Source organism: Anas platyrhynchos, chromosome 1 (genome assembly GCF_047663525.1).
Source record: "Anas platyrhynchos isolate ZD024472 breed Pekin duck chromosome 1, IASCAAS_PekinDuck_T2T, whole genome shotgun sequence".
Taxonomy (NCBI): domain Eukaryota; kingdom Metazoa; phylum Chordata; class Aves; order Anseriformes; family Anatidae; genus Anas; species Anas platyrhynchos.
Genome location: NC_092587.1, coordinates 17,230,325 through 17,257,617, shown reverse-complemented (window position 1 = coordinate 17,257,617; position 27,293 = coordinate 17,230,325). Strand labels below are relative to the sequence as shown.

Sequence of the window (27,293 nt, the reverse complement as noted above, 5' to 3'; positions counted from 1 at the left end):
TATACAACCACTTCTTCATTGTTTTACAGACAGTAGTCTCAAAATTCATCTGCTCTTTAATACTTTCTTTAATAAACTGGTTTTGGGGGAGGCTTTTCAAACACCTTCCAAAATCTGTTGAACAAAGTTGTAACATAAAGCCAATCATATTTCTGTTAAGTTTAGCATACATACCCTAGGGAAAATTCTCAAATATTAAATAAAGGGATATTAATCCATTTCATTGTATGCAATATGTTTCCACATCTGCAGCTTGAAGGAAGTAACAGGCCTTATTTTTTCAATCTCACATAAGATATTTATAAAACTCAGTCAGGAAATATTACTTACACATTACATTACACTACATTAGTTTCTAAAAGTAGATTACTAAAAAATGTAGTCTGAAATTTTGGAATAAAAAATACAAAGTTAATTATTTTTATTTATGTTTATTTAATATTATTCAAATATTAAAATGCTTTTGAAGAGTTATGGATTTTTTAATTCTTTGAATCTTCTAATAAGAGTAAACAGAATTCTAGAAGATGAGCTGTCCTGGTTTCAGTTAGAACAGAATTTTCTTCCTAGTAGCTGGTGGAATGCTGTGTTTTGGCTTGGGATGAGAAGAGTGCTGATAACACCCCGATGTTTTAATTGTTGCAGAGCAGTGCTTATACCAAGCCAAGGACATCTCAGCCTTTTGCTCTGTCCTGCCAACAGGCAGGCTGGGGGTGCAGTAAGAGCTGGGAGGGGACAGACCCAGGACAGGTGACCCAAACTAGCCAAAGGGGTATTCCATCCCATCTGACGTCATGCTAAACAATATATAGGGGTGGCTAGCCGGGGGGAGGGGGCCGGACTGCTCGGGGTTAGGCTGGGCATCGGTCATCGGGTGGTGAGCAATTGCATTGTGCATCACTTGTTTGTACATATTAGTAGTAGTAGTACTATTATCACCATTGTATTATTATTATTATTATTATTGTTATTGTTATTGTTATTATTTTTATTATTATTTTCCTGTCTTATTAAACTGTCTTTATCTCAACTCACGGGCTTCACTTTCCATTTCTCTCCCCCGTCCCAGAGAGGGAGGGGGAGGGGGAGTGAACGGCTGTGTGGTGTTTAGCTGCTGGCCGGGTTAAACCACATCATGAGCGCTGCACAGAGTTTGAAAAAAGGAGTTGCTTTTAGGTAAAAACTAAACCATTTCCAGTGTGCAGTCATCGGTGAAGGCTTGAACTTTCTAAAATCACACTAGTTCCATAACAGCTGAATAATAAACAACAAATATAAGACTGGAAGAAATGAGGAATATTTTACTAAAGAACGCTGCATGTAGTGCTTTTTGAGTCAAAAAAGTTTTGAGAAAATGGTTTAATACAACAGTGGCAGTGTAATGAAGAGAGGCTATGGAAAACTGTCATTGAACTTTTATATCAATGCCTTGTGTATGAAGAAGAGACATAATCTGACAAAATTGAATGTCAAAAGATACTAGATTTTAAATTACTGCAATTTATGGTCTTTCTTCAAATAATACTTTTTGTTGTTTTTAAAAATAATTATATATATTTTCCAGATTCAGTTAAAGAACTGAAATCAAAAGCAAAAATGGGATAAGTCAGTTTTTGCTTTATTTTCATGTCATAGGATTTTTTTCTTGTTAAGACATGAATTATTTAAACAATGCACAGAGCACCTTTAAATTCTTTTAAAGCAAAAAAGTTCTCCCCGTTGCTCATGGAGGAGGGGGAGTGAGAGAACGGTTGTGGTGGAGATCGGCCGCCCACCCGAGTAAAACTACCACAACTTCAATAAAAGAGACTTGGAGCTTGATTTTCCATCTTATTAGTAAACCTTGGAAATGAGTTTAAAGCATGAAAGGCATATTTCTAGGTTGCTATTAATTAATTAATTAATTAATTAATTAAAAGAGAATTGTTATAAAAACCAGTGACTCACTAGTGTTGGGAAATTGTGAGTATTAACAGCAAAATTTAAAGTGTTCTCTGTTATTTCTCCACATTCCAGTAAAAAGTTAGACTTTTAATAAAAAACAAAAAACAAAAAACAAAAAAAAAAAAACAAAAAAAACATATTTTGAATAGGAGAAAAAATTTATAGCAAAGGAAGAGAAGTAAAATATATACTTTGCAGTGTACCTGGGGTACATTTACATCAGTCAATGATTCAGATTGCTTTTGTTTGTAGGTTTTGTTTTTAATCTGCTTGCTTATTAATCTGACAAAAGTTTAGTGTTGACATACTCTTAGAAGTCCATGACAAATCAACTCAGCAGCTTTCTGGAGAAAAGCTCTTTTCTGTTGCTGTGTTGTCTTTCAGATTGCTCAGATCCTTACAAGTTTGACTCAAAATCTAACTCAAAATCTAACTATCCCTTGCCAGATTTTCAGTAAGATATTTTCACTCTACCAATCAAAGCAGTAGTGTTTTGTAACTACTGCACAAGTGAGGAACAAGGGGACAATAAATTAGGTTACCTGTTGCATAGGTAAAATAACTATTAATGCATAAAAGTGATATTCTTTCTATACTATTTGCATGAACATTTTTACTTACAAGTAAAATAAATGTTACAAGAGTAAAGTACTGCATTGACTGTCATGCCCGACCCTCTTGTGGATCAGGGGCTTACACATCTTTTAGGCAATTAGAGCTGAGTTACAACATGCGAGCATATCCAAGAATCTGACCCAACAGATTTTCTAATTTCTGCTGGAAAGTTTTATTTCTAACAGCTAAAGCAATAACTTAAAGTTTCTGTCTCCAGATTAGTCTATATACCATTATTATTTTATATATATGTTTACCTCTTTACCAGTCCAGTGACCTTGGATCAAACATTATTTCTTTTCTTTTAAATGGTAAATTGTTTTCTCGTATCATTGGAAAATAAGATGCTAAGGTAGCTTAAAAAGAATTTAGGTAGTTTTCACCCTTTTTATGCTAGCTTATTGAACCTTCAGACACAGGTAACTAGATGAATGATGGAGGAATAGTATGATTTTCCAAAGCATTCCACATGGGCCTAATTTGTTGCCAAACCCATGAACAATCCTGATGCAATTCAGTGGAAGGAAGGTCAAATTAAGAATTTCATACCATTTCGTTCATTAACGTCACAGTCCTATAAACCTTAAGAAGAAATAAATTTGCTGTTGGTTCTGATGGAAGTAATATCAGGAGTTCAGTGAAAGCTTTCACTTTTTTCCACAAATTTATCACTGAGATGATAAAGCTTAATTTCAACATTAGAAATAGGTAGTTTACCCTATAAATACAGTTAAAACACTAGCAGAATCTTAACTGTATGTAATTTTAGCAAGAGTGAACTGATAGATCATTTCCCATTTAAATTTTTGCTTAATCATAAACATACAGTATTTACCAATGAAATGCTTGATGTCTTCCAATCCTGTTATTATACCTTCCTTGGTTTTCTTATGGAGACATCAACATAAATAATGAGATTCTTATCTTGCATTGGTCAAGATTAATTGATGACTGACTGTTATGGATTAACAAGCATCTCATTAATTCTGTAATATTGCAGTATTGCTTCAAATTATGGGAAACAAACAAATAAACAAAAAACGCTTGATTTATTATTTCTCTCTTAGGAAAAAAAAACTTCCAAAGAAGGGAAAATACACACACCATGCAATCAAGCTGAAATTATATTGCAGTTATAATTTACAATTCCTGTAAACACAATAACATATTTGGAGTATCTCAGTAAAATTACAAACAAATAAGTAATCATCAGTCACTAATATTCCTATTCCAAACCAAGTCCAAAAAAAAAAAAAAAAAAAAAAAAAGTAATCTCATATAACTTCTACTAAAAATATATGACTCTTTGTCATATGCCCCTAAATGCCTTCTTGTCTCAAAAGCTTTATCTGGTCTTCATTTTCAAAAAGAAAGGTATGTCATTCACAAAACATGAAAACATGATTGCATAAATATTTTAAAATCTCCATGTCTTCAAAGATTTATGTTGTTTGAATATGAAAGAAATTATTTAAAAGAGGTCTGAGTAAAAATACAAATTAAAGAAAAAAAAAATGCACTATTTTTTTATTAATCTTGAGTTCCATAAGTCTTAGAATATACTACTTTTCTTGGGACTTTCTGACAAGAAAAAACAAGTTTTATTTTTATTTATTTTTATTTTTATTTCTATTTTCATTTCTATTTTTATTTATTTATTTATGTCATTATTAGCAATTTATTTTAAATGCCAATTTAACTGATCATAACCCATACATATCCTTTCTGGGTAGCCGTAAGTCTGAATGCAACAGTTCTCCAAAAATCCATTATGTAACCTATCTTCTGTGGTACTAAGAATAAACTGAGCCTCTGAAAAACGGACATTTGTAAAAGCTGATACTTCCAATCTTCTTCTTGAAGATTATTCTCCACACATAATTCTACAATACTGATCCAAAATGTAAAGTATAAAATGTATATCCTCCTCTGCAAGGACCACTTTGTGGTCTTTTGTCTTTCTTATGTGCCCCTATCTTATCAAACATTACCATTTACAAGTTTGGTTGTTTATTTTGTTGTCGTAAGTAATGAATGTGCCCAAGTAGTTGGAGCATATACCTTGTAGATGTTTGTGGTTGATTCCTGCATAAAGTTCATTCACACTTCCCAGCATTAGAATATCCCAAGCAATCCCAATGAGGTAAACAGCTATTCTAACTTGCTGCCTGGATATTATTTTATGTTATTCTACTATATAATATAAAATATTATATAGTTCTCTGTTATATAATATAAAATATTATATAGTATTTATTTATGTTTAATTAAAATATACCCAAACCTGAGAGCATAATACTCCAACTAATACTCTTTTTTATTTGGTACCTAGTAGATCAAAAATATTTGTTAAGTAGATCAGAGAAAGACAGAAAGACAGAAAGAAAGAAAGAAAGACAGAAAGAAAGAAAGAAAGAAAGAAAGAAAGAAAGAAAGAAAGAAAGAAAGAAAGAAAGAAAGAAAGAAAGAAAGAAAGAAAGAAAGAGAGAAAGAAAGAAAGAAAAAAAAAAAGAAAGAAAGAAAAAAAGAATTCCATCTGACAATTGCTCCTGTTATTTTTATTTTTATACTCATAAGCACAGAAAAAAATGACTATAAGGGGTTTTGGTGAAGTGAAAATTCTTGTATGTCTTTATGTCAATGTAGTGAGTAGGAAATGAGTAACTGTTGAGGAATAAGCTGACAGAAAAACAAACAAAGAAACAAAAAAATACACTAGGGTGAGATTACAAGTGTAAACAATGAAGGGATTCTGTCTAGGGCATTGTTGTGCTTTTATTGAGTTGTGTGGTTATGCAGATAATTTTCGTTGTGATTAAAAGTTTTTTAGTTATTTAAGGGCTAGAGCAAGTAGTGTTCTTGTTCTTATAATGCTTGTTTTAGGCCAATCAGTGTATTTTAAAGGAAGGATGCTGTATTATTTATTCAGGAAGGTAAATGTTTTGTAACTTTTTATCAGAATTTGCTAAATTATAATCTCAAAAATAGGGTAATTTAAATTATAACTTTTCCTTGTGCTACACGTTTTGGCATATGCACTTCACAATGTAACCCATAAACAGTCTTTATATATCTTGATTTAAAGTACCAAAACTCCCTTACTGACTAATTATATATAAAAGAATGAAAGAATCTGTAAAACACAGAGGGACACATTCCCTGTGTGAGCTGAGAAAAACTAGGTGCAAAACTGGATGTAAAGACTGAGTGACTGAATGAGTGACTGAAGCTATCATTGTTCTTCAGACATTATAAGGGAAGGGATAAATTAAGGGAAATCACATTGGGCAGTGGAATTAAAAAAAAAAAAAAAAAAAAGTACAGTGACATGAAATATGAATATAAAGATGTGTAAAACTTTATTAATTCTGTTCCTCTGGTTCCTCTTACAAATTTAAAAGAAAAAAAAAAAAAGTATAGGAAGTATTTATGTGTGGACTAAATAAGTGGACAGTGGGGTGGACTGAAAATTTGAAAACTGGCCAAATTGTCATGCTCAAAGGGTTTTGATTGCCACAATGTCCAGGCAGAGGCCAGTCATTCGTAGTGTACCCCAGGGATTAAGACCAGTAATAACACTGTTTAACATCTTCATTAATAAGCTGGGCAATTGGATGCCAAGCACACCCTCACCAAGTTCTTAGGTGACACCAGAAGATTCTGTTGCCATTCAAAGGTACCTAGACAGGCTGAAGAACCAGACAGCAAGGAATTTCATGAAGTTCAACAAAGGGAAATGTTGAAAAGTTCTACACATGGCATACCCCCATGCACCAGAACAGTCTGGGGGACTATATGACTGGAAAACAGGTTGGAAGAAAAGTCCTTGGGGGTTCTGGTGAATGCTGAATTGAAAGTGATTCATAAATATGTTCTTTTGTATACGAAGGTGACCAGCCTGCTAGGGTAAAATAGGCAGAGCATTGTGAGGTGGTCAAGGTAATTCTTCTCCTTTGCTCATCACTACTGAAACACATCTAGGGTGTTGTGCCTAATGCCAGGCTCCCTAATACATGGGAAGACATGGACACTGGACAAACTCCAGCCAAGGGCCGTGAGAGTGATACTGGAGTGTCTTACATACCAGGGGAAGCTGAGAGCTGGAGACGAGAAGGCTCAGGGATCTAGGTAATGTGTATAAATACCTGATGGAGGGGCAGAAAGAAGATGAGGCCAGACTCATTGATAACCAGTGATAGAGCAAGAGGCAATAGGTACATATAAGAACATTATAAGACATATAAGACATAAGAAATATAAGACATTCCATCTGAACACAAGAAAACGCTTTTTTTCTATGAGGTTTTTCAAACACTTGATCAATTTGCCAGGAGAGATTGTGGAGTCTCAGTCCTTGGAGATGAGTAAAACCTAAGCGGACAATGTGCTCTGGTGGTCCCTAGTTTGATGAAGAGAATGCAATGAGTTGTTTTCTAGATTTCTCTGCCAACCTCAGCTGTTCTGTGATTGTGTGATTCTATGCATTTGAACACTTATATATGTATTCTTTGGAAACAGTATGGAAGAGCATTGTTGTTTAGGGACCCTTGCTTTAATCTGAAGGCTTTTTATATTCTTGAATTTCCTTGCAGTCTGTAAAGAACTTTTGACTAACAGAAACAACTTCAGCCATATAAAATCTGCAATATTTTTAGATCATGTTTCATTGTCTCTCCAAATCTTTATTTTTCTAATGGATTTTTTCTCCTTTAGATTTATGGAATGCCATCTGTGGAGTAGCAATAATCTAGAACTTTAATTCTGGAAATCAAATTACTCTTCATTGTTTTGCATAATGATGTTATTGAGACATTGTATAACTGAAAAATGTTTGGTGTTTCAGTTAATCCAGGCCTTTCAGCACACGATCTTGAAACAGTTATTTATCTGTGAGAATTCTGGAGTTGGTAGACTAAGGAAACATCTGTTATCTGACAAATAAAATGTCATGATATATTAAAAAAAAAAAAAAAAGTAGCATAAACCGTAGCATAAACCACAAGAAATATAAAGAGGAGGGGAGGGGGCTATTTTTGTTGTTGTTGTTGTTAGGAAATTATGGACCGTGTAAGGTTACTGAAGAAAGAATTTGAGAGAAGGCAGTGAGATTTTACTTATTCTCCACTATGAATAAATCACCATACTCCAAAATCAAACATTTATTCTGTGATTGGCACTGCACATCCATTGCCTATGTATTATTACTATTGTTCATTCACACATTTTTTTTAATATATTTTTTTTCTTAATTTAAGGCTGAACTGCAGGTTTGGTGAAGAATTTCTCAATGAGACATAGCATTTGATAGAACTGTTTACTACAGTGATGAAGCAGTGGGCTGACATTGTACAGTGGGCTGATAGGAGGCTCCAATTAATCCATGCCCCAATTGCTTGAAAGCCAAAAGTCATTAAAAATGTTAAATTTGTACAAACAAACCAATTATTGAAAGCAGTTAAATACTGACTTTGCTTCTACTCTGTGCTTATAAGGGTTGCTAAATTGAAACAGACATATGGTTTTCTGTATCTGATCACAAAAGTCTTACATTTTCTGCACATACTTTATTTATTTTGTTTCTGTAATAAAGAACATTTTGGAGAATTCTGGTTTCACTATCTCTTTCCACCAAGGGAAACCTTTCTCCCAGCAGAAAGGCAGTAAATATGTATGTATGTATCTATCTATCTATCTATCTAAAGAAACCAGTTATAGTTCCTGTACAAGTTATTGTTTGTTGTTGTTGTTGTTGTTTTTTAACTTCCATTTTAATGCTTATCTTCTCTATCTAGATGATTTTTCTTATCTCTAGCTGCCTGTTCAGCAGCTGTTGGTATCCTGTCACTTTCTGTTCACTTTTTGATGAGACGCTTAATTCTGAATATTCACGAGTTCCATCCAAATGTTTACATAATATTTTGCTACTAATTAAACTTCCCCCTCTTGGACTCTGCACTCTGACAGTGTCTCTTTATTTTCACATCCCTCTTGGTTCTCTCTTCTGCCATTCTTTGTCTTGGCTATATGCCTGGAATATATTTTCTGCTCAGATAGAAGCTATCTCCAAACTCAACGAAACACTGTGGTGCAGTATTTGAGTCCTCCGTTTTTTCACCAAAGTCATCAGTGTAGCACATGCTCACACATACCCATAGCTTCACAGCCCACCCATTAACTTTGCAGCTTTGTCCTCTTCTGATCATCAATATCTCTATAAAAGCCTCTTCAGCAGTGGTCTTAGGTTTATGAATAAACATGCTGAAGGATGTGGAAACTGCTTTTAATCCCATATAGTGTTTATGTAAATTGAAAGCTCTTAGTGGTGAGAAATAAAATTTTGGATTTTCTTTTTCTTTGAAAGAAAATCCAGAATCATCTTAAGCAGTTGGTAAGATACTGCTTAAGGATCTTATATAATATAGTTTTAAAATAAGAACTAACAAATTTGTTTATGATGTTTGTGAGGATGGAGAAGAACTGTTTTCTGTTCCATTCTTACAGGAGCTTCAAAAATATATCTTCTATGAACTGTAACTTTTAGTACAGCTCAGAAATGATTCAGTATTTCCCATTAGTCAAATTAAAAGACCATTCAGCTAATTCTTCAGTGCACTTGCTGTATTTCTCGTTTGGATGTCAGGGGAATAACTGGATTTGCCACCCCAAGAAGGAAAAGTCCAGTTTCTTCAAGTCTGTGGGAAAGCATCACAACAGTGTTTCAGTGTTACTATGATGTTACTCAGTTCTTCCTGGTACAGTTTCCTGGGCTTTTCCCTTCAGAAGCCATGTTTTGCAGTTGACTTTTACTGAAAATTGTCTCCTATGACAGCAGATCAGGCCTAAATCTCTTCTAGGGCTGAAAAGTACAGTACCCATTACAATTAGAGTGCCATAGCACACAATTTCCTCGTTAACTTTGGATGATAAAATTATTTTTACATGTACCATACACTTTTGAATACATTTTCAGGATTTTAATATTTAAAGAGCACTTTCACTATGACACATTAATATACTCTGAATTAGAAACTCATACAAGTTTCATTAACTCTTCTCTTGTCAAAATTTTATCAACAGTTATCTATTCTTTGGTGTATGAGAAAGAGAAAACTTGTATATAAACTTTTTTTCTCTAATGTTGTACTTTTACACAAGCATATGAATTGCCCCTTCAATGTCCATTTACAGTAAAGACAAGAGAAAATTAATGTAATCATCATATAATTAATCTTGAGACAGCAACATAAGTACTGAAACTGCTATTAGTGAACTGCAATGAAATATTACAGCCTTAATTCCTCTTCCCCTCCTTCTCCTCCTCCCCCCCCCCCCAGTGCCAGAGTGTACTTAACATTTGTCTTACGCAAGCATTTCTAAATTCTGTGCTGTAGCTTTGCTCTTACTCAAATTACGCTGAAACTAAACGTAGTACAGCAAATATGTGCTTTACATACAAATAATTCTGAAAAAAAAAAAAAAAAAAAAAAAGGAAAACTGGAAAACTTCAATTTGTAATGTAAGGAGGATACTTCTGCTAGTTTTGTAATAAGCATTAAGAGCAATTGTTACTCTCTCTACTTTTGTGGAAAGAGAAGATAATATTCCAGGTAACAATTAACAGTAGGTCTATTTGAATAAAAAACATTTTGTCTTACTCTAAGACCATAGCTGGCAGGGAAAACAAGTGAGAGATACTGGCTTAAGGAGGTATTGTCTCCTCTGAACTTAAAACCTCTAAGTCTCTGGATCTGTCCTTCCTTGTTTTTACTGTGTGTAAAAATGTTGTACATTTAATTTTTTTTTTTTTGCTGTATCAGTTGCTGATACAGCAGAAAAAAAGTGAGCCATAATTTTTCTAAAAGGACTGTGTGTTCTGTGGAGAGTCAAGGGAGGAGAATATATGTGCCTAATGTGTATTTTAAATAGAGACATATTCTTCTTTAGCATGGCTACCTAATATATGGTATCATATTGCATGTCTTCCAAAAAAGCAGGCAAACTGAAATGGCAAATTTTCTGATTCTTCCTTACTGAGGTTATTAAGGAAAACAGCAGAGCTGACATCAAGGACCAATGCCTCCAAGACAGGAGTTTAAGAACCTGAGAGAACTGAGCAAAATGAATAGTAGAATCACAGATGTGGACTCCAGGAGTGCAGATTTCAGCTTACGCAGGGATACATTTGGCAGTACCTTACTGGGAATTCCTCTGAAGGGAAAAGAAGTTTGGGAGAGATGAATGATAAAAAAAAAAAAAAAGACGACTCCTCAAAGCATAAGAATCATCAGTTTTGATATCCAGTAAGTAAATCAGCGATACCAAAAGGCCATTACCAATTTACTGATGAACAAGGAAATCATGATTAAGCTAAAGTTCAAAAAGAAAATATGCAGAAGAAGGAAGCAAGGACATGCTTCCTAGGACATCCCCCTGCAGGGAAGGGGTTAGGAAAGGCAAAGTTCAGTTGAAGTTCAAACTAGGAAGAGATGGGAAAGACATAAAAGGGCTTCTAAAAGTACCTTATCAGCAAAAGACAGGCTAGGGAAAATGACAGTGTGAAGGATGTATCACCCACAGGAGTGATAAAAGAGTTAGGAGCACTTAGCGAAACTGGACATATTACATGGCCATGGGATCAGAAATGTTGTATCTGAGTGTACCGAGGAAAGTGACTGATAATACAGGGCTGTGCTTTGTCATTGTTAAAAAATTGAGACAATCAGGAGAGGTTCTTGATGTCTGTTAAAATGCAAATATCATATTCATCTTTCAGAAGAAGATCTAGGAAACTATAGGCTTCATTCTGTAGGAAGATTGTTGTAAATGTTATTTACAGAATTAAGTCTGTGAATGACATCAGCCTAAGGAGGTGGGAAAGGGGATCAGTAGCCTGGGAGGGAGGAGTACTATTCAAAGGGATCTTGACAGGTGGAGAAATGAGTGGACAGAATTCTCATGAAGTTCAACAAGGCAAATGTAAAATCTTGCATCTAGGGTAGAATAACGTCGTGACAGTATTGATCGGGGACTGACTGGCTAGGTCAGAGCTCTTCAGAGAAGTATTTGGACTAATCACTTAGGGGGTTGTATTAAGATGAATGTGACCAACAGGCTGAAGGATATAATTATCTGCTACTCTTGAACACTCATGAGATGACATCTAGAGTACTGTATCTAGCTTCGCATTTCTCAATAAAAGAAAGTTATTCATATACTGGTGTGAGTTCAACAGAGGGCTACCAAGTGGAAGATCACCTCCCTTGACCTGCTGGCAACACTATTCCAAATGCACCCCAGGCTACTGTTGGCCTTCTTGGCCACAAGGGCACATTGCTGACTTGTGGTCAGCCTGCTGTCCTTCAGGACTCCCATGTCTCTTTCTGCAGAGCTGCTCTTCAGCAGGTCAGCCCCCAGCCTGTACTTCTGTTTTGGGTTATTCCTTCCCAGGTGCAGGACCCCACACTTGTCTTTGTTGAACTTCATAAGGTTCCTCTTGGCCCATCCCTTCAGCCTGTCAAGGTCCTTCTGAATAGCAGCACAGCCTTCTTGGGTATCAGCCACTCTAAGCTTTGTGTCATCAGCCAACTTGCTGAGTGTGCACTCTGTTCCATCACCAAGATTATTGATGAATAAGTTGAACAACACTGGACCCAGCACTGACCCCTGGGGGACACCGCTAGCTACAGGCCTCCAACTAGACTGCATCACTCAGCACAACCCCCTGAGCTCTGCCATCCTCACTCATCAATCCACCCACTCATTCATCTAGCCCACACTTTTATGGTTTGGGGATTTGGTTGATAAGAAGGTCAACATGAGCTGGCAATGTGTACTTGCAGCCCAGAACGCCAACTATATCTTGGGCTGCATTAAAAGGAGAATGGCGAGCAGGTTGAGGGAAGTGATTGTCCCCCTCTACTCTGCTCTCATGAGACTACACCTGGAGTACTGCATTCAGCTCTGGGTCTCCCAGCACAGGAAGAACATGGGCATATTAGAATGAGTTCAGAGGAGGTCCATGAAGATGATCAAAATGCTGGAACACATCTCTTATGAAGAGAGGCTGAGGGAGTTGAGGTTGTTCAGCCTGGAGAAGAGAAGGCTCTGGAGAGATCTCATTGTGCCCTTCAAATACCTAAAGCAGGGTCTACAAGAAAGCAGGAGAGGGCCTCTGTAAGGGAGTGTAGTGATAGAACATCGAGTAATGTTTTTAAACTAAAAAAGAGTAGGGTTAGATTAGATATTAGGAAAAAAAATCTTTACTCAGACGGTGGTGAGGCACTGGATCAGGTTGCCTAAAGAAGTTGTGGATACCCCCTCCCTGGAAGTCTCCATGGCCATGCTGCATGGAGCTTTTAGCAACCTGGTCTAGTGGAGGTGTCCCTGCTCATGGCAGGGGGTTGGAATTAGATTATCTTTAAGGTTCCTTCCAACCCAAAGTATTCTGTGATTTTATGATTCTATGTATTTCTCAGAAAAATCTGACTTGCTCAACAGGAATCAGTATCTAGATAGTGCACGGATGTCTTAAGTCTAATAAAGTTACTATCTGTATTTCCAACTGCAGTACTACCCTGGGCTAATTTTGGAGTGTGTTTTTTTGTTCTGTTTTGTTTTTGTTTGTTTGTGTGTTGTTGTTGTTGTTTGTTTCTGTTGTTGTGTGTGTGTTTTTTGTTGTTGTTGTTGTTTGGTTGGTTGGTTGGTTTGTTTTGTGTATGGTGCTTTTAGAGGGAAAGTTAGATGCACCCAATATTTAATGATTTCATTTATTTTCCAACATGTGCTTTCCACTATCATATCTACATTAACTAGGTTGATACTGGTTAGGAAAGGAAAGTGAGGCCCTTCTTTGCAAAACCCATGGTATTTTTTGCTCTAAGATATTTTGTTACCATAGCAGAATGTTTATGCAGGCTGCTGATGTGATAGGGATCCCAGAGATACCAACAACATTCAGAATGCTTTTAGGACCTCTGTAATATGTCCTCTCATTTGAGGAGTGAGAAATAGAACTGATGGTACACTGCACATTCAGAGTCCACCTTACAGTACATTAATTTCCTTGTGCAAATGAGCCTTTAATTTCTCCTTAATTTTCAACCCCTTGTAGCCTGCAGATGAATGACACCACCAACTAACAAAACATTCTAAATTAAGAAACATAGCTGCCTTTGCATTGTCACTAAGAAAAAATATCACCCTTATTTTCAGACAAGATGGAATAGCAGATAATGTTGCTCAAATGGGACTATGGCACTTGTCTTGTATTTAGGAGTTTAAGTCATTAAATTATGCCATGTCAAGTAGCATAAATATGACAACCATGCTAATTAATAACTTCGTTTTCTTTTTCCCTTAAGGAAACACAAAACCTTTAATAAAGCAAAATAAGTATGTGTTCCTCAAATGATATAAATGTGCATATTACTATAAGGGTAGTGGGTTAAGGTAAGTAGAGTTGGGTTTCTTGACATTTTTTGCTATAAGATCCTATATTCAACTTTGCAACACTTTAACCATTTGGTTACATTTTTGCATCTGCTGATATATAACTCCTATATAACAGAACACTTCAGAACATTTTATCTGGCATGGTCCAACAGGATCAAAGAAGAGATAGTATGTTACTCTATCCTCTTAGAAATATATTGTTATTGTTATTGTTGTTGTTATTGTTATTGTTATTGTTTGTTATTATTTACTATTAGGTGATAAATGTGAAGAACAGTTGTTCTGTCTGGATATACATTTATGGAAATAGATCAGGCAGCCCACCTGAGTTTCTACAAGTGATTTTCTGTCATTGTGAAAACAAAAAGAGGAATAAAAATAAAGAAAGGAAATCTGAGGAATGTGGACAGGCAGTTAAAATTCAGAGAATAAGGATGTGTCCTAACAGGCAGTTTTTGTGCTCAGGCAGAAACGACATGGGCAACGGGATAAACCAAGCAGCCCCTTCCTAGAAGACAGACTATGACATTGTCCTCAGTGGACAATTAAGAATGGATATAGTATCAATTCTGAGTTTTGAAAAGACAATATTCTAGGGAAGTTTATTGGCTTTTCAAGTGAGAAGTGTAATGATAATGTACTAACAGGTTGCCTATGGTACAATTTTTTCATATGATATGTACACTGAAAATGGTGCTTAACACATCAGGAACTATCAGACTGCAATGCCTGTACTGGTCCCTGATAATCAGGGTAGAATTTGAAAAAGTAATTTAGAAATGAATAGCTTTGTAACTCATTAGCATATATTTTCAACCTATGCTTATTTTTAAGATTTGTGGACTAACCTGGTACTTCTAAAGCAACCTGCATAATTGACAAACCTCTATCAATCAAGAGGCTATGCCTTGATTTCATTACAGCTTCTAACAGGAACTTGAAAAAGACCTGAACATGAAGTGCTCATATGTCATCAGCCAAGTATACAATACCAGTCTAATATTCAATGAAATAAAACAAATATATAATCAATCAAGCAAAAAATGTTACTCAAAGATTTAGGCAGAGGACACTGGAAATGACTTTGTGAGGAAATGAACTATGATTTTGCAGAAGTAATACATGGAAAAAGAAAAGCCTTGTTCTTCAGAAAGCACACACAAACTTTCCCAGTGCCAGCTAGCCATGTATAGAAGCAAAATAAGCTCCTTGCAAGAACACCACACTTTATCTACACTTTATCAACACTTTATCTACAGATAGAGGTCTACTGAGGGAACCCCTACCAAAGTTTTCAAACTTTTTTATACTGACTTTAAGTACCTAATCTCTTTGCCTTATGTGAAGCATCTTTTATTGAATTGTAATTCATTTGCTTGGAATTGTAATTCATTTGCTTGGAAATAAAGGTTTACCTTTTAGGTATTTCTTCTCTGTACTTTTATATATTTCAAAGAACCTCAAAATAGTCATAGAATCATAGAATATCCCAAGTTGGAAGCGACCCAGAAGAATCATCAAGTCCAGCTCCTAGCTCCACACAGGACCACACAAAAATCATACCATGAGAGCATTGTCCATGTGCTTCTTGAAAGCTTGGCCACATTTCTTGGAACCTGCTCCAGTTACTAACCACCTTCTCAGTGAAGAACCTTTTCCTAGCATCCAGTTCAAGCTTCCCCTTATGAAGCTTCATGTTATTTCCTTGGGTTCTATTGCTGATCACCGGAGAGAAGAGAACAGCACCTCCTTCTCCATCACCCATCATGAAGAAGCTGTAGTTAACAATAAGGTCACCTCTTCATCTCTTTTTCTCTAGTAGAACTCTTCAGATTTTATTTCACTATGGTTATTTTACAGGTTCAGAAAAAAAGGCACACATTCTGGAAATAGGCAAAGATTCTGATTGAAGATAAATGATTTAGAGTCCTGAGACATGAGAATATTATTAATCCAAAACTAGCAAGCTGATCTGTGTTATCATCTGTTTTGGACCTTTAACAGGATGCACTATGTCAAATTATGTCAAACACTGAAATGGAAAAATGGTTTTGTCTGTCAAATGCACCTTAAGTGCCATTATTTTTACTTACTTTCAAATCAGTAAGAAACTGGACATATCATCTCCTGGAGTATTATCGGGGTAGTATAATGGTGCTAAACTCCTGTGCTATTCCTGAAGTATCAGTTGACTGAGAGTAACATCCCAAAGAATTATGCTTGGTCAACAACCTAAGTGTTTATTTTTTTGAAAATATTGTGTGAGGCCACCTTGTCCTTTACTAGCCAACGCGATACTTCCATGATCAATATCTGTTAACACTGAGCTTCTGGTTTCCTAAGCAACAGTAACCAGGTGAAAGCTTTCAAAACCTTCTTCCTACTTGCTTGATGTTTTCATGTAAATTACATATATTTATATATTTATTGTAAAGAACAGAAGTCGGGATGTTGCTTTTTGACTGCACTCATTTTGTAGTTGCAAAAGAGTTGGAGGTTTCAGGATAGAGATACTGAAAATGTTTTCAGTTTTGGTCAATATTAGTGCTTGTTGACCACTCTGATAAAAATAAATACCCTGACACAAGTCTGAGTGCAAAAACACTGAATTTGGCGTGTTTTTGTTTTTGTTTTCGTTTTGTTTTGTTTTGTTTTGTTTGTTTGTTTTTGTTTTTTTGTTTTTTTTTTTCAGTTCAATGAAAAATCAAAAGGTACTTTGCAGAAATTGAATACTCCATATGGTTGAATTACCATTACTAAAAAAAGATCTGAGTTAGGTTCCGATCAGTACTGAAGGGATAATCAGGTTTGGATCCTTGCTTTACCTCCCTCAGACAAAGCAGTAAGCTGAAAATAGATCTACTACTACCAAAACTGCCACTCTGTTCTCTAGCCTATAAAAGGAGACACACATTATAATTTGTTCCCATAGTTTGATTTTTATTTTTTCATATTGCAGTTAAGACGAAGTGGATTATTATTTAGTAAGTAAAAAGTAGAGTTTTGCCTTAGTCATAACAAATAGAGAAAATCAATTTTTGGATCAGAGGAAAACATAAACTTCAACTGTAAATATTTGTCTATGTTGCCTAATGCTTTTCCATATTTTTTAAATGTTATTTTTATTTCTTATATTTAATTTATAGCAATTTCAATACAAACAACAAAAAAAAGATTGCTCAGAATTGAATGCAAATACTTTCTTTAAACTTTTTAAGACAAAAATATTGACACAAGTGTTTTCAATTTTATAGTGTCACACAAAATATCATGAAGACTGGCTGAGTTTTTTCATTTTATTTGAAAGATTTGGTCTTTGGTCAAGTTTATCAAGTACATCTTTATCAAGTTTATCTTTAAGTATATTTTTATCAAGTTTAACAAGTTTATCTTGTTAACACTGTAAAATTATCAATGAAGAAAAGAACAACTATAAAAGGTTTGAAAGGCTAGAAAATAGAAACAAACATTAAAACTATAAACCAACTCATAATTTTTGATCAGTATATAAGAGATCAGTATGGGTATATATATATATTATCTACAGTGTCAAATGCTTAGGAACTAAAATATGGAGTAATTTTATGTCTGGCTGATCTATTTGTGGTAGATTAAAATCTCAACATGAGCTGGCAATGTGCGCTTGCAGCCCGAAAAGCCTACCATATCCTTGTCTGCAGGACCAGCAGGCCGAAGGAAATGATTATCCCCCTCTACACTGCTCTTAAGAGGCTCCACCTGGAGTACTGCCTTCAGCTCTGTGGCCCACAAGACCTGGTCGACTGGGTCCAGACAGCCACAAGTTGACTGAGTCCAGACGGCCACAGGTTGGTTGGAGTTTTAAGCAATTTGGTCTAGTGGAAGGCGTTACTGCCTATGGCAACAGGGTTGGAACTGGGTTATCTTTAAGGTTGCTTCCAATCCACACCATCCTATGATTTAGGACAGTGGTAAAGATAAACAGAGACATCATTTCTTCTCATTTTGCTCCAAACAAAATTATAAAGAAAACCTCTATTTGTAATCTTTTTGGACAATTTGTCCAAAATGATGAAAATAATTGTTATTTTTGTGGAAGTAAAGAAAAAGGAGATGTGATGAAAGAGTCGAGCACGGTGATTTTGAGTCTGATTTGACCCATCTGAAAATGTAAGAAGGCAAGCATATCCAAAACCCAGACTGTATGTTTGTATCCAAAACCCAGTGTGTTTGGAATGGAGTTTTGTTGTTGTTGTTGTTTTGTTTTTTTTTTTTTTTTTTTTTTATATAGAAACCCATATGGTGTTGTGCTTTTCATTTGTGGCTAAAACAGTGTTGATAGTACACCAACATTTTGGCTGTTGCTGAGCAGTAATTGCACAGCATCAGGGTTTTCTCTTTCTCCCACTCTGCTCTGCCTTCCTGACTCCCAGAGAGTAGCCTGGGGAGGATACAACAAGAGGTTGGAAGGATACACAGTCAGGGCAGTTTACCCAAACTGACCAAAAGGATATCCCGTACCCTAAGATGTTGTGCACAGAAGTGAAAATTCAGGGAAAGGAGGAGGAAGGGGAGATGTTCACGGTGATAATGTTTGTCTTCCAAAGAAACTGTTATACATGCTGAGGCACAACTTTCTGCAAAGTGGCTAAGCATCTGTTTGCTAATGCAAAATGGTCAATGAACTCCTCTTTTCTTTTTTTTTGTTGTTGTTGTTGTTGTTGTTGTTGTTGTTTTTGTTTTGTTCACATAGCTCTTGCTTTTCCTTTAAAACTATCATTATCGTAATCTGTGAGTCTTTGCACCTTGCTTCAATTTTCTCCTGCAGGACAGGGGAGTGAGTGAGCAGCTGAGTCCCTGTTTGACTGTTTTCTGCGGTTAATCCACCACACAGGCAAAACATGTCATTAAAAAGTATTTCTCATATATACTTGCTTCTTACAGAGAGATTGACAGTCTCTGACAAATTGGCTACAGAGACTTGACAAAGTTTCATAAGGAATTAACTATTTAAAGTGGGGAGATATGTTACCTGATTTCTGGCCATAGATCACAGCAATGCTGACATATTTAGAGACAGATTTAATGGGGAATGCTATGCAAATGCTTATTTTACAACTCATTATGGGCCTTGGACACCTAGATCTGAATAGCACATTATGTGCCTCCATGAAATTGGAATCCAGAGCCTGAGTGTCTGAAAGACAGAGCCACTCTAGACAGAGCATGCAACATTTCATATCCAATCATTCTGAAAAATAAGATAATGAATTTTGTCAGTGTGGAGTTCTTTGTTGCAAATGTAAATATTATATGATCTTGGAGGAGTATATTTCACAGTATTGCAATGATGTTACTAATGGAAATTCCACAATGCTTTTGCTTTTTTTAGAAGACGGAACCAAAGGACATAAATGTGTGCATGCTAGGAGCTGAACTGCAGACTTAAAACAAGATGATAACACTGAAGGCTGTGACTTACATTACTGGATTGATGGGAAAGTATATGACTATATAGGAGACTGTATTATCTTCAGAACTTTTCACAAGTAGAAGCAAAATAAAAAGAACTGTAGAAAATGTGAGCTCAAGAAACTAATTATGAGATTTAAAACTATAACATCCATGTATTAGGCTGAGGTGGACAGGTCACTTAAGTAGGAGTTTAAGAAGTATACTTTTCTCTCCCCATTAAGATACTTTATAGCATTTATCACATAATCAAAATAAGAATATATTTTGCAAAAGGTGCATGTCCAACACAACTGGCTGACAATGCTATCATATTCATGATTTCCCTTTAGCTTTTAATCAATTATCATATTCATATTTTTAAATGTATGTAGTTTTAAGTTTATATGGACAATTGATTTCATCTACTTCTGCAGTGTGTTTTTTGATCAAAAGTGAATGTATTTTTTAAGTAATCAGAAGATAGAAGATAATTATCAAAATTAGAATGTATGAAGTCTTTGCTATAGAATGTCTGAAAAAAAAAAAATTCTTTCTGTGTCCCAGATACTCCTACAATCAATAATTTTAGAAAAAAATAAAAATGAAACATAAGCATTTCTCTCTCTCTCTCTTTTTTTTTTTTTTTTCCATTTTTGATGTCATTCATGCACTCAATATTTCTCATTATTTATATAAAATAAAAACTCCTGGAGATGAGAAAATAGTCTGTAGATTAAAACTCACAGTTCTGTCACTAGAATCAAATACATTTGACAGGAATTTTGGCAAGATTTTGAAGCTGATAAAAGAGTACGTTTTACATTCTTTTGTGAAAAGTCATGAGGATAAAAAAAATAAAAAGAAGGAAAGGAAAGGAAAGGAAAGGAAAGGAAAGGAAAGGAAAGGAAAGGAAAGGAAAGGAAAGGAAAGGAAAGGAAAGGAAAGGAAAGGAAAGGAAAGGAAAGGAAAAAGGAAAAAGGAAAAAGGAAAAAGGAAAAAGAAATGAAGAATACTGAAATTTACCTTAAATTGATATTGTCATTAATGGTCTTCACCACCAAGAAAATTTGTATTACAATCATGCTTCCAAGTACTTAATAAGTCTTACTGAAAAAGTTTAATGTGAGTGCCTTTTCAGCTGGGCTAGCAGTCCTTAAATGATTGAATGAAGATTTAATTATAAATAGTCTCCTTGTACTGCCTGCACAGGTGACACAACAAGAATTAAAGGTTGCCATGTAAAGCTGTTCCCCACAGATGTGTCTTCCCAGAGTCAAAATGTGATCAGAAGAGAAAGATCTGTTTTAATTTCCAGAAATAAATTCATTTCATTATGTCCTTGTAAATAATAATAATAATAGTAATAATAATAATAAACAGTAGTAGTGGTAGTAGTTATAAACCATTGTTTATGTACTATTCAGAATTTCTGGTTGATTGGAGCAACACTGTGGACTTCTACCTTAGGGAATTGGCCTTTACAGAGTAAATTTATTTATTTATTTATCATTTTTGAAAAGGAAGAAAACTTCACAAATTATAGAAGAGATATACTTGTTTTTTAAGATACGGGTCAACATCAACAAGAAAATTTACTTGTTGTTCCCAGTCACAGAGGAAAGATTCTTATGCACATTCTACATATCTGGTAGCAGGGCAGTGTGGTTTGCATCTAAATGTGTGAAATTCTGTTTCATGTTTTGCAATTATTGGTCACACAGGAGAATCTCTTCAGAATTGTACACTGGGGTTTGGTTGAACATTGGGCCCTTTGAGATGTTACCAAAGTGATAGGGGAAGTTATTAAGGGCTTCATACATTGTCAGACAATACTTTACTCATAAAAGAAAGACCGTTAAAGTTAGAATGTAATTAAATTTATTTTTTTTTATGAAATGACAACAAAAACTCAATTCCACAGAGTAAAGAGCTGCACATTATTTGTATATTAAATACTGCAACTGCCAAAAGTGTTAAAAAGAAAATCTTAGAAGGATTCTACAACTGAAATTGTTAAGGACATGGTTTAAACCAAAAGTACTTTTTTAAAAAATATCTAAATTAAGTTCTAGTTAATTAATGGCTATTAATAAGAAAGTGTTGCTGTTGTTGTTTTCTTGTTTGTTTATTTGTTTGTTCCCCTTAAAGGCAGAGAATGTAGAGTTAGAAACTGTATTTTTTTCTGTGTAAGAACTCAGCCTGATATTTTTATTAGGCCTGAAAAGCTGATATTGGCTGTAGTGTATCTTCAAGAGGACAACGTAGTAAATCTTTAGTTGAAGTAAACTTTTAGTGAAATTTGTTGTGAGTCAGCACTTTTCTGATAGACATCTCTGTTGCTTTGTCATCTGTTCAAAGTCTAATAAAAATATTTTCATTTCACTTCGTGAACCCAAGGGCAAGCTAGGGAAGAGTGCTATAGAAGCTGGGATTTCTGTGTAGTCTTATTATACAAGTTTTGACAACAGTTGGCGTAATCATGTCTTCTGTACTCTCCATGATTTTTACCTTTTATGCCACTGGGATTATAGCCCTCCATGGAGGGTATGACACCTGACACAAAGGAATCATGACATAAGGCAAGGCTGAATATCAAGATACCAATAGTGTCTGCCAACCTCTAAGTGGTTATATATCTCCAAGAACATCAGGAAGGATTTGGGATAAATGCAAAGAAAGAAGTCATGACAGTGCTGTGGGAGCAGTATGCTTGGCTTTTTGAAAATATACCCCAAAATGTGTGTGTTTTTGATATTTAATGAGTATACAGAACTGTGTTGTATAAATTAGGAATGATAAAGAAATGGCTAGTAATGGCGTAAGTGCTCAATGAGAGATCTAGGCATGAATATGATAATACTACTGTTGAAATTCCAACCAGCCAATTGGAAAATGGATTTTGAAAAACAGCATTCTGTCTGTGATAATTGCAGTTTAAATCCTTAATGCTCCAGGAAAATTCATACTTCATTAAATTAAGTGCTCTATAGAAGCAGACTTCAGAAGCCCAAGCTGTATGAAAAATAAGCAAAGTGGAGACTGGACATAAATATGGGAGTTTCCAAACGCTGTCACAATGGGGAAATGAAAAACAAGTGCAATTGTCAAACTCTCTACAAACCCAATTCTGGCTGCATGAATTACCTGAACATTCAAGGACAGCACACAAACTTTCTGAAAAGTCTGTCTCCTGTGTAATATCTGTTTGCACACAACCGCTGATTGTGATGGCTGTTTTTTGTTTTTTTTTTTTTCACATTTTCTCAACATCAAATCCTTTCTAATACTGATACTCAAATGAAAATAATTCAGTTTTAATAAGTATAATGAACATATATGAATGAACTGAACAGTTTTCGGTTTGAGGATTATAGTTTCAGGCTCTACAGACTCACATAGTGAAAAAAAAAATGGTTTGCCTATTTGCCTTTGTAGAAATAAAAATGAGAAAGTGCATGTTTATTTTCTGGTTTCTTCTTTTTGGATGTTATTCCAAATATTGTCTTAGGCTGAAGAGTACAAGATGTCAGGTTCAGAAAATTAGCTGCTTTTTGCACAGGTGGTAGTCTCCCCAATATCACGTCAAATCCTCAACTTCTGTTATCTGCTTCTGCCCAGACTTTGTATTTTTATTTTAAATTCTACTTATTCTTTATTATTTATTTATTTATTTATTTTAAGCAGATATGCCATGATGGGGTCTATTTACAAACTGTAACTCAGAGCTTTTTTAGTTTGAAAACTCTACCCGCTATTTAATTCCTTCTCCTTTAAACCACATCAAACCTATTAGTCTAAAAAAGCACTAATTAAAATTCCTTGTGTCTTCAATCAGGCTAGGATATTTTGAATAATGTTTTTCTATGGATTGCTTATAAATTAGTTTATTTCCTGTCAAAACTTTGACTCTTTTTTTTATGTCTTCAGGCATAGTCCATACAGGCAAGACCATATCTTACTAAGACTGCATTAATCTTTTAAAAATATATGGTTTGAGTTATTAAAGAAATATGTATGTGCTACATGTGTGGGGAAAAAAAAAAAAAAAAGTATTTGAGAAACACTTGGGAGAAGTATAATTTATCTTTTTATTATATGTCTACAAGTTAGATATCCACATCTGAGCTACTTCTCTGAAGTCGTCTCTTTATAGTCAACACACACACATACACAAAGGCACTTTTGAGATGTTACTCCTCTTATCATGATGAAGACATTTAAACTGGGTCAGATTAATTACACCTTAAAAGTTCCTGTTTCTCAATATGGATAATAAAAGGAGTCTAGACTGCTGGCTCAGAGTTAAATGTCTACAAATGTCTAAATTTAGGCACCAGTGTGACATATACACAAAAAGGAGGACTAAGGAGAATCACCATCCTTTACTGGATGTGGGGGGAAACTTAGTGACAAGAGATGAGGAAAAGGATGAGGTGCTTAATGCCTTCTTTGGCTCAGTCTTTAACGGCAAGACCAGTTGTTCTCTAGATACCCAGTACCATGAACTGTTGAAAGGGGATGGTGTATTGGGTCTGGCTGGAATGTTAACTTTCCCAGCAGCAGCCCATACAGTGCCGTACTCTGCAGTTGTAGCTGGAACAGCAGTGTTATCACACCAGTGTTGTGTCTGCTGCTGAGCAGCAGTGGCACAGTATTAGGCCTTTCTCTAACCCTCTTAGGGGGTGGGCAAAAGGTGAGGAGAGAAACATCACTAGGGCAGCTGGCCTAAACCAATCAAAGGGATATTCCATACCATGTGATGTCACACTCAGCAATAAAAGGTGGAAACAGGAAGAAGAGGGGAGGGGTGGGCTCTCGTTTGGAAGACGTCGGTCCTCCTCTCGAACACCGGCTGCGTGCGTTGAGGCCTTGCTTCAAGGACGTGGTCAATCATCGCTCATTTGTGGGAAGTAGAGAGTAATTTCTTTCCTCTGCACTTCCATATAGCCTTCATTTATTTTGTTTGTTTGTTTTCCTCCCTTCTTTTTATTTTCCTTTTTCCCCTCCCTTTCCCCTTTCCCTTTTTATTTCCCCTTAGTTAAATTGTTAGTTCATGGTAGTCTTTATTTAATTATTATAATTATTTCCCTTTAATTAAACTATCCTTATCTCAACCCGTGAGTTGTTCTTTGCTTTACTTCTCCCCCTCCTCATCTAAAGGAGGGGGAGTGAGAGAGCGGTTGTGGGGTTTAGTTGCCCAGTACGGTAAAACCACCACAGTCCTTTTTGGCGCCCAACGTGGGGCTCGAAGGGTTGAGATAACAATAGAATTGATTAAACGCATATAACTAACACGCTTGCTTGCTAGTAACCATGTACATTGCCCTGTTAATAATAATAGCTTTGTTCCTATGTCATGCAATCCGTGTCATATTCTCCTTTCTCCTATATATCCGATCCGACAAAGTGCTACAATCTGTGTTCACTTTTTTTAATTCGCTGTGCTGCCAAGCACTGACCTTGGTTTTAATCTGGAATTCAGGCTCTGCACTGTTATCATTTGGGTCCCATGGAAACTATCTTTCAGAGAATATTCAGAACTACACTGCCTTCCTTTTCTCATCTGGACACCAGTTTATTAATAATATTAAGAATGGTACCTTTCCCTCCTTTCATAGTGGGCTAATTACAACCGTTTGGGAGTATTTTGAAGATCCATCTGTAACCCATGTATTGCTATTTCTAATTCTGAACAACCAGTTTCATTTTCTCTCTAAGATTAGTCGATTGTTTAGAAAACTTACTTGGGAATCTGTCCCGAAACAGTCTTGTGGTGAGTGGCTAGGTATGTGGGATGATGTTAGCAGATACCTGTCACGAGTGTCTCCTCCAATAGTTTTGAACTTCACCCCTGAGCAAGTGCTAAATCCTAAAAAATTAGTAGAATGTTTGAGAGTTGTATGTCCTGACCCTGATAATGCCGGAGAACGACAGCTTGCAGCATTGTGCTGGGTCCTGGCTTATTCCTATCAAACACTGTTTAACATCATCCAGCAACTTGAAGAGAGGGAGGAAGTCTCTGAATCTGATGACCAAGTAACACACGATGTGGCTGACCCAAAAGACCAACCAACTATGGTATCAGTCGCCCCCATAGTCAAGTCAAAAAAATGGAAACGGAGGTCAGCTCGTTTAGTAAGGGAAGAAGGCTCTCCTAAGGAGGAGGAAGAAGGGGAAATGGCAAGCACCTCTAAAGCAGGGCCATCACAAAAACAGCAGGAAGACGAGACAGAAATCATAAAGGAATCAGAAATCACTCGATCCTTATCCCTGAGTGAGATGCGAGAAATACGAAAGGATTATGGTCGACGCCCAGGTGAACACATCCTCACTTGGCTGCTTCGATGCTGGGATGCTGGGGCCAATAGCCTACAATTAGAAGGCAATGAAGCCAAGCAGCTGGGATCCCTCTCTAGAGAAAGGGTAATCGACAAAGTAATCGGGAGAGGAGCACAGGCCCTCAGCCTCTGGAGACGACTCCTGGTGGCTGTGAGAGAAAGATATCCCCATAAGGAAGATATTGTATATCAAATAGGCAAGTGGACCACTATAGATAAAGGTCTCCAGCATCTGCGGGAATTAGCTGTGCGGGAGATGATTTATAGTGATTTGGACAATGCCCAGACACCTCAAGACCCCGATGAAGTCCAGTGCACAACATCCATGTGGCGTAGATTTGTGCGGAGTGCACCACCAGCACATGCCAGTACCCTGGCATCAATTAACTGGGATGAGGGGAGGGGACCAACATTGTATGATATGTCCTGCCAGCTTCAAAAATATGAAGACAATCTCTCTGCTCCGCTACAGTCCAGTGTCTCAGCTGTGGAGAAACTGTCTAAAGGACTTGACAAGCTCGTGGAACGAGTGGAACGAGCATATTCCCCCTCATTTAGACAGAGTGATACTTCAGCCACTAAGAATCAGCATTCGCGCGCTCAAGAGAGAGAGTACCCAAGACGTACACCACGTGGCACCTTGTGGTTTTTTCTGCGTGACCATGGGGAAGATATGAGGAAATGGGATGGTGTACCTACTTCAACCCTAGCTGCTCGGGTACGTGAACTGAAAGGAAATACAGCAGCAAGAAGAGGGGTTCCTAAGAGAAATGCTGCTCCAGTTTCCATGGGGCAGTACCCCAGAGGCAGTAGAAGAGCTGATGTTATTCTTGACCCTGATGAAGAGACCTCTACCTCTCATTTGCAAGAATTAAGTGGCAGACGCTCCAGCCAGGACTAGAGGGGCCCTGCCTCTGGCCAGGTAGAGGAGAGGGATAACCGGATTTATTGGACTGTGTGGATCCGATGGCCTGGAACATCAGAACCACAAGAATACAAAGCTTTAGTGGACACTGGCGCACAATGTACCATAATGCCATCAGGCTACCAAGGGACAGAACTCACCTGTATCTCCGGAGTGACAGGGGGATCCCAACAACTATCTGTACTGGAAGCTGAAGTGAGTCTAACTGGGAATGAGTGGCAAAAGCATCCCATTGTGACTGGCCCAGAGGCTCCATGTATCCTTGGCATAGACTATCTCAAGAGAGGGTACTTCAAGGATCCAAAAGGATACCGGTGGGCTTTTGGCATAGCTGCTTTGAGCACAGAAAAGATTAGGCAGCTGTCTACCTTGCCTGGCCTTTCAGAAGACCCTTCTGTTGTAGGATTGCTGAAGGTTGAAGAACAACAGGTACCAATTGCTACTACAACGGTGCACCGACGGCAATATCGCACCAACCGAGACTCCCTGATTCCCATCCATGAGTTGATTCACCGACTGGAGAGTCAGGGAGCAATCAGCAAGACTCGCTCACCCTTTAATAGTCCTATATGGCCAGTACGAAAGTC

At 36.4% G+C, this 27,293-nt stretch overlaps 1 long non-coding RNA gene across 2 annotated transcripts; it reads left to right on the top strand.

The window, feature by feature from the left end:
- The first annotated feature begins 834 nt into the window (after positions 1 to 834).
- Positions 835 to 20,013, top strand: LOC113843801 (uncharacterized). Of its 2 annotated transcripts, none has more exons than XR_003497613.2 (3): positions 835 to 877; positions 17,691 to 17,837; positions 19,382 to 20,013. It is a non-coding gene; the product is annotated as an uncharacterized lncRNA (long non-coding RNA). The 2 variants fall into 2 exon arrangements; XR_011806600.1 differs by having other exon boundaries at positions 838 to 877; positions 17,621 to 17,837.
- The last annotated feature ends 7,280 nt before the right edge of the window (positions 20,014 to 27,293 follow it).